This window comes from Magnolia sinica, chromosome 5 (genome assembly GCF_029962835.1).
Source record: "Magnolia sinica isolate HGM2019 chromosome 5, MsV1, whole genome shotgun sequence".
In the NCBI taxonomy this organism is placed as follows: domain Eukaryota; kingdom Viridiplantae; phylum Streptophyta; class Magnoliopsida; order Magnoliales; family Magnoliaceae; genus Magnolia; species Magnolia sinica.
The window spans coordinates 32,277,914-32,287,050 of record NC_080577.1 but is presented as its reverse complement, the minus strand read 5'-3'; positions in this window follow the sequence as shown (position 1 = coordinate 32,287,050).

Below are 9,137 nucleotides of genomic sequence, written 5' to 3'. Positions count from 1 at the left end.
GTGAATCTGTTTGGATTCTGTTGCAATTAATTTTCTATTTACAAAAGGGAATCTCACATGGGTATCTCTGTTTTTGAAGTTTCTTTGATTTTTTTTTTTTTTGGTGAAAATCAATTTGATTTTAGTAGATGTGTAGTTGGTTTTTTTTTTCTTTTTGGAAAATCAGTGAAATTTGGGATGTTTTGAAGCAATTTTATGCACATTTTTCGATTTTGAAGTTCATCAAATTTGGATTAGTTTAAAAAAGGAGTATTATGTGGGTTTTTTCTATTATATGTAACAGAATCTCGTTTGAGTGCTTTTGCATTTATCAGTTCTTCAAGTCTGTGTAATCATTTGATGTGAATCCATTTGGATTCTACTGTAATAAGTTTTCTATTGTCAAGAAGGAAATCTCATATGGGTATCTCTCCTTTTGAACTTTCTTTGATTTGGTGAAAATCAATGTGACTTTAGGATGATGTGTGGGCTGTTTTCAATTATTTTGGGATGAAAAACCAATGAAATTTGGGATGTTCTTAAGTAGTTTGATGCATATTGGTTGAAAAATGAAGTGTTATGTAGATTTATTATAATTTTTTGTGGTTTAGATGATGGAATCTCATGTGGGTGCTTTTGCATTTGTCAATTCTTAAAATTTGTGGGATTACTTGATGTGAATCAATGGGAGTTTTTGATGATTAGTAGTTGCCTTTGGGTGTTCTTGGACTGAAACCAATGGAATTTGGGGCACTTTCAAGTTATTTGATGCTAGTTGATTAATTTTAGTGTTATTTGGTCTCAGCATAATTAATGGAGTGTTGTGCACATCATTTTTGTTACATGTAAGCGAAGCTCATGTGGGTACTTTTGCATTTGGCAGTTTTTGAAGTTTATGTGATCATGTTATATTAATTGATGGGAATTTAGGATGATGGGTACTTGTTTCCAGGGTTTTTTTTTTTTGGGGGGGACCAAAAAAAAGGGAACTTGGGATGTTCTCAAGCAATTTGATGCATATGTATTGACCAAGATGTTTTTCATACTTGGATTATCTGAAAAATGGAGTGGTCATGTAGATACTTTTCTGTTTATTAGTTTTTGAAGTTTATGTTTATTTGATGAAAATCAATGGGAGCTCAGGATGCCGGGTACTTGTTTTCAGGTGTTTTGATTGGAACTAAGGTAATTAGGGGCTTTTTCTAGTTAACTGATGCACGTTGATTGATTTTAATGTTTTTCAGATTGTAATGATTGTATTTATATGCATTTGGTGTCCTCAGGTCTTACATGAACTAATTTATATGCATGTGGTGTCCACAGGTCTTACGTGAACTAATACGACGCCCCAACTAGATTATGTGGAGCAAGAAAGAAGTTAGTTTTCTGCCCTTTACCATTGTTGTTTGATTGTTAATCCATGCAACGATTATTTTTTTATGCCATAAGTGTTGGCACTTGCTATTTTTCTTAGAATTTATTAGTTTAATAACCTAGCCATGTAAACTATTAGACTTTGTTTCATAAGCATAAATATGAATCACCTTCTTTCTTCTTTTTGCTAGGTAGCATCAAATCTAGATGTCATAACAGATGTGTATGATTTCCTCCATTTGGTAAGCACCATTTCTAATGAAAAAGAAGTAAGCAATGAATGTCTAGGTGCAGATGCTGATGAAAAAGAAGTAAGCAATGAAGCAGGCCGTTCAATCTGATCAATCTACTCTCTGGGGAGGTTGGAAATCAAATGATGTGTACAACAATTTAGGTATGGTTTGCACCAATTCAAGAGACTGTACATTAGGCATTCAATATATAACACTGGAGTGAGACTGATTAGGTATTTAAATGTGTTGCAGGATGTTGTTTGAATTACTTGTCCTAACAGGTGCACAAGTTAGGATGGATTGGACTTCTATCTTGAGAAAATGCCATGATTTCAGGTAGTTATTATTGTAATGGAAAGTTAAAAAATTAAAAGAGAGAGAGAGAGAGAGAGATAATGAATTCCTGGAAAGAAATGTTCTTTATCATTAGGGCTGCTTTCGCCAGGTTTGATGCAGAAATCGTTGTCAACTTCACAGAAAGACAAATAGCATCAGTGGCCATAGATTGCAACTTGGATTTAAATAAGGTTCGAGGTGCCGTCAACAATACTAACAGAATCCTACAGGTCAGATTGTTGATTGGACCTGATTTTATTTAAATGATCTTGATAATCCATTTTATTTAAATGAACAGACCCGGATGTGCGTCGGAGCTATCCGGATGTTAAGCGGGGGTCCCTGGAAGGTGGGAACCGCTGTTATGACCATGATGAAGCTGTCCATTTCCTATGGACAACATTGGAGGGGCCTGGCCATTTGGACATGTCGTGTTTATGTATTTGATCGAAATTAATGGAGCAGACACGGATGTGCATCGGAGCTATTCGAAAGAACGGGGTTCCCTAGAAAGAGGGAACTGCTATTATGACCATGATGAAGCTGTCCATTTTTTATGGACAGCATTGGAAGGGCCTGGCCATTTGTGCCGGATGGCCGTGTTTATATCTGTATTTGCAGGGACCATACTCTTAACCTAAACCAAAACTTATGACCTAAAACCTTACCTTATAACCTAAACCTCAACCTTAACCTAAACCTAAACCTAAACCTTAACCTAAAACCTAAACCTAAACCTAAAACCTAAATGTATTCTCAAATCCCTAAACCTAAACATACACTTAATCCTAATCTTAACTCCCTAACCTAAACCTATACCTAAACTTGAAAACCCAAACATAAACCCAATCCCGAACCCAAACCTAAACCTTAACCTTAACCTATTCTCAATTCCCTAAACCTATATCTTATAACCTAAACCTAAACCTAAACCTAAACCTTAACCTATACCTATAACCTAAACCTAAACCTAAACCTGAACCTTAACCTAAACCTATAATCTTAACCTAAAACCTAAACCTATAACCTAAACCTAAATCAAAACATATAACCAAAACCAAAACCTATATCCTAAACCCGAACGCATTCTCAAATCCTATAACCCATAATCTAAACCTAAACCTAAACCTATAACGTATAACCAAAACCAAAGCCAAAACCTATAGCCTAAACCCAAACCCATTCTCAAATCCAAAAACCTATAACCTAAACCGTTAACCTGTAACCTAAATCAAAACCTATAACCTAAACCAAACCTAAACCTATAATCTATAACCTAAATCAAAACATATAATCAAAACTAAATCCCAAAACCCAAACCTAAACCTAAACCTAAACCTAAAACCTAAACCTAAACCTATAACCTAAACTCAAATCTCTAAACCTAAACCTAAACCTAATCCTATAACCTAAACTAAAATCCCTAAACCTTAACTTATAACCTAACCTAAACCTATACTTATAACCTAAAACTATTCTCAAATCCCAAAACCTATAACCTAAACCTAACCTTTCCCTAAACCTATAACCTAAACTCAATTCCCTAAACCTAGACCTAGACCTAAACCTAAACCTATAACATGAACCCGATTTCCTAAACGTAAACCATAACCCATTCTCAAATCCAAAAACCTATAACCTAAACCTAAACCAAAACCAAAACTTATAACCTAAACCCGAAGTCATTCTCAAATCCCAAAACCTATAACCAAAACCAAAACCAAAACCTATAACCTAAACCCAAACCCATTCTCAAATCCCAAAACGTATAACCTAAACATAAACCTTAACCTAAACTTATAACCTATAACCAAAACCTATAACCTAAACCCGAACCCATTCTCAAATCCCAAAACCTATAACCTAAACCTAAACCTTAACCTAAACCTATAACCTATAACTTAATTCAAAACCTAAAGCTAAACCTATAACCTATAACCTAAATCAAAACCTATTACCTTTCCCTAAACCTTAACCTAAACCTATAACCTATAACCTAAATCAAAACCAAAACCAAACCTAAACCTAAACCTAAACCTATAACCTAAACCTAAACCTAAAACCTAATGTATTCTCAAATCCCTAAACCTAAACCTACACCTATTACTTAAACCTAAACTTGAAAACCCAAACCTAAACCCGATCCTGAACCCAAACCTGATTTCCTAAACCTAAACCTTAACCTATAACCTAACCTAAACCAATACTTATAACCTAAACCTATTCTCAAATCCCAAAACCTATAACTATAACCTAAACCTTAACCAAAAACCTATAACCTAACCTAAACCTAAACATATAACCTTAACCTAAACCTAAACCTATAACCTTAACCTTAATATATAACCTTAACCTTAATATATAACTTTAACCAAAACCTATAACCTAAACCTCTTCTCAAATCCCGAACCCGATTTCCTAAACCTAAACCTTAACCTATTCTCAATTCGCTAAACCTATAGCTTATAACCTAAACTGAAACCTAAACCTATACCTTAACCTAAACATATAACCTATAACCTAAACATAAACCTAAAACCTAAATGTATTCTCAAATCCCTAAACCTAAACCTACACCTAATCCTAATCTCAACTCCCTAACCTAAACCTAAACCTAAACTTGAAAACCCAAACATAAACCTGATCCTGAACCCGAACCCGATTTCCTAAACCTAAACCTCAACCTATTCTCAATTCCCTAAACCTTAACCTATAACCTAACCTAAACCTAAATCTATAACCTAAACCTAAACCTATAACCTAAGTGTATTCTCAAATCCTTAAACCTAAACCTCCACCTAATCCTGATCTCAAATCCTTAACCTAAACCTAAACCCGATCCCGAACCCAATCCTGATTTCCTAAACCTAAACATTAACCTATTCTCAATTCCCTAAACCTATATCTTATAACCAAAACCTAAACCTAAACCATAACCTAAACCTAAACCTAAACCTATAACCTAAACCTAAACTTAAACCTGTAACCTATAACCTAAACCTAAACCTAAAACCTAAATGTATTCTCAAATCCCTAAACCTAAACCTATACTTAATCCTAATCTCAACTCCCCAACCTAAACCTAAACCTAAACTTGAAAACCCAAACCTAAACCCGATCCCGAACTCGAACCCGATTTCCTAAACATAAACCTTAACCTATTCTCAATTCCCTAAACCTATAGCTTATAACCTAAACCTATACCTAAACCTAAACCTATAACCTATAACCTAAACATAAACCTAAAACCTAAATGTATTCTCAAATCCCTAAACCTAAATCTACACCTAATCCTAATCTCAACTCCCTAACCTAAACCTAAACCTAAACTTGAAAACCCAAACCTAAACCCGATCCTGAACCCGAACCCGATTTCTTAAACCTAAACCTCAACCTATTCTCAATTCCCTAAACCTTAACCTATAACCTAACCTAAACCTAAATCTATAACCTAAACCTAAACCTAAAACCTAAGTGTATTCTCAAATCCTTAAACCTAAACCTACACCTAATCCTAATCTCAACTCCTTAACCTAAACCTAAACCCGATCCCGAACCTAATCCCGATTTCCTAAACCTAAACATTAACCTATTCTCAATTCCTTAAACCTATATCTTATAACTTAAACCTAAACCTATAACCTATAACCTTAACCTAAACCTAACCTTAAACCTGTAACCTATAACCTAAACCTAAACCTAAAACCTAAATGTATTCTCAAATCCCTAAACCTAAACCAACACCTAATCCTAATCTCAACTCCCTAACCTAAACCTAAACCTAAACTTGAAAACCCAAACCTAAACCCGATCCTGAACCCGAACTCGATTTCCTAAACCTAAACCTTAACCTATTGTCAATTCCCTAAACCTATAGCTTATAACCTAAACCGAAACCTAAACCTAAACCTAAACGTAAACCTAAACCTATAACCTATAACCTAAACATAAACCTAAAACCTAAATGTATTCTCAAATCCCTAAACTTAAACCTACACCTAATCCTAATCTCAACTCCCTCACCTAAACCTAAACCTAAACTTGATAAACCAAACCTAAACCCGATCTTGAACCCGAACCCGATTTCCTAAACCTAAACCTTAACCTATTCTCAATTCCCTAAACCTTAACCTATAACCTAACCTAAACCTAAATCTATAACCTAAACCTAAACCTAAAACCTAAGTGTATTCTCAAATCCTTAAACTTAAACCTACACCTAATCCTAATCTCAACTCCTTAACCTAAACTTAAACGTAAATTTGAAAACCCAAACCTAAACCCGATCCCGAACCCGAACCCGATTTCCTAAACCTAAACATTAACCTATTCTCAATTCCCTAAACCTATATCTTATAACCTAAACCTAAACCTAAACCTATAACCTATAACTTTAACCTAAACCTAAACCTAAACCTGTAACCTATAACCTAAACCTAAACCTAAAACCTAAATGTATTCTCAAATCTTTAAACCTAAACCTACACCTAATCCTAATCTCAACTCACTAACCTAAACCTAAACTTAAACTTGAAAACTCAAACCTAAACCCGATCCCGAACCCGAACCCGATTTCCTAAACTTAAACCTTAACCTTTTCTCAATTCCCTAACCTATATCTTATAACCTAAACCTAAGCCTAAACCTAAACCTAAACCTAAACCTAAACCTGTAACCTATAACCTAAACCTAAACCTAAAACCTAAATGTATTCTCAAATCCCTAAACCTAAACCTACACCTAATCCTAATCTTAACTCCCTAACCTAAACCTAAACCTAAACTTGAAAATCAAAACCTAAACCCGATCCCGAACCCCAACCCGATTTCCTAAACCTAAACCTTAACCTATTCTCAATTCCCTAAACTTATAGCTTATAACCTAAACCTAAACCTAAACCTAAACCTGTAACCTAAACCTAAAACCTAAATGTATTCTCAAATCCCTAAACCTAAACCTACACCTAATCTTAATCTCAACTCCCTAACCTAAACCTAAACTCGATCCCGAACCCGAACCCGATTTCCTAAACCTAAACCTTAACCTATTCTCAATTCCCTAAACCTATTGCTTATAACCTAAACCGAAACCTAAACCTATACCTTAACCTAAACCTAAACCTAAACCTATAACATATAACTTAAACATAAACCTAAAACTTAAATGTATTCTCAAATCCCTAAACCTAAACCTACACATAATCGTAATCTCAACTCCCTAACCTAAACCTAAACCTAAACCTAAACTTGAAAACCCAAACCTAAACCCGATTCCGAACCCGAACCCGATTTCCTAAACCTAAACCTTAACCTATAACCTAACCTAAACCTAAACCTATAACCTAAACATAAGCCTAAAACCTAAACCTAAACCTAAAATTGAAATGTATTCTCAAATCCCTAAACCTAAACCTACACCTAATCCTAATCTCAACTCCCTAACCTAAACCTAAACCTAAACTTGAAAACCCAAACCTAAACCCGATCCCGAACCCAAACCCGATTTCCTAAACCTAAACCGTAACCTATAACCTAACATAAACCTAAACCTATTACCTGCACTTATAACCTAAACCTATAACCTAAACATAAGCCTAAAACCTAAACCTAAACCTAAAATCGAAATGTATTCTCAAATCCTTGAACCTTAACCTACACCTAATCCTAATCTCAACTCCCTAATCTAAACTTAAACCTAAACTTGATAACCCAAACCTAAACCTGATCCCGAACTCGGACCCGATTTCCTAAACCTAAACCTTAACCTTAACCTATTCTCAATTCTCTAAAGCTATAACCTATATACTATAACCTATAATTAAAACCTAAACCTTAACTTAAACCTATAACCTAAGCCTAAACCTTAACCTAAACCTAAACCAAAACCTATAACCTAAACCTTAACTTATAACCTATAACCTAAACTTATAACCTATAACCTAAAACCTAATCCTAAACCTAAAGCTAAACCTGAAACCTAAAACCTAAACCTAAACCTACTTTAATGATCAGTTTTATTTTTAAAAAGTGCCCACTTTTTTGGAAGAAGTTTATGCAATTCTTCATGATTCTGAATTATAATGTTTTGTTGGTTTAATATATTTTTTTTCAAGTGAAAGACACAAAAAGAAAATTGTTGCTGATTTTTTTTCTTTTTTTATTTATGATGTTAAACCTATATGTATTTATGTGTGGATGAATGTAATGTGGATAAGATTGCTTGTGTTTGGATGGATGTAGTTTATGTTTGTCTGAATGTAGTTTGGATTTATGTAGTTTGGGTTGTTTAGATGGATGTGAATGTGAATATGATGAAATATATTATATAACAGGTGTATATTAGGAATAATACGATGAAATATATTGTAACAGGTGTATATTGACCCTCTTATAAAGGACGGTCCGTGACAGTCCTTTTTAAGGACGGTCCATGACCGTCCTTTTAAAGGACGGTCTATGGTAGTCCTTTAAAGGCCCATAAGAGACGGTCCATGACAGTCCTTTTTAAGGACGGCCCATGACCGTCCTTTTAAAGGACGGTCTATGGCCGTCCTTTGAAGGCTTATTAGAGACGGTCTACAATAGTCTTTTTTAAGGACGGTCCATGACCGTCCTTTTAAAGGATGGTTGATGGCCGTCCGTTAAAGGCTTATAAGAGAGTCCGAGACCGTTCTTTTTAAGGACGGTCCATGACCGTCTTTTTTTCGTCAATAAAAATGACGGTTTTCGACCATCCTTTAAGTAATACAACACGTCAAAATTTGACGGCCCTCGCGACGGTCTATGACCGTCCTTTTTGGTCATTTGAGACAGTTTTGGACCGTCCTTTTTTCACAGTTTTGGCATAGTGAATATTCTCTTTCTTTAGCTTTGTTAATTTATTTTGTTTCTTGCATTCCAATCTAATCTCAAAAGAGGAATTGTTGTTTTCCTTTTTCTGGAATCAAAATCAATTAGAGCTAGCCCTTTTGTTTTAATTTAAAATCTATTAGAACCTAGAACCATTATAAAGTGAGAATTGGACATTGAACTTTGACATTCAAATCTCTACGCCGACTTGGTTCTTTTGAGCTACTACAACGAAGGAGAAAATCAGGTATTTTACAATTTGTGTAATTTACATTGTTTGGTTTTATTTAAGGTTAAGCCAGAAAAATCTCAAAGTTGTTGGTTATTTGAGGAGAGCTAGAAAACTCAGAAGTGAGGATTTTTGAGT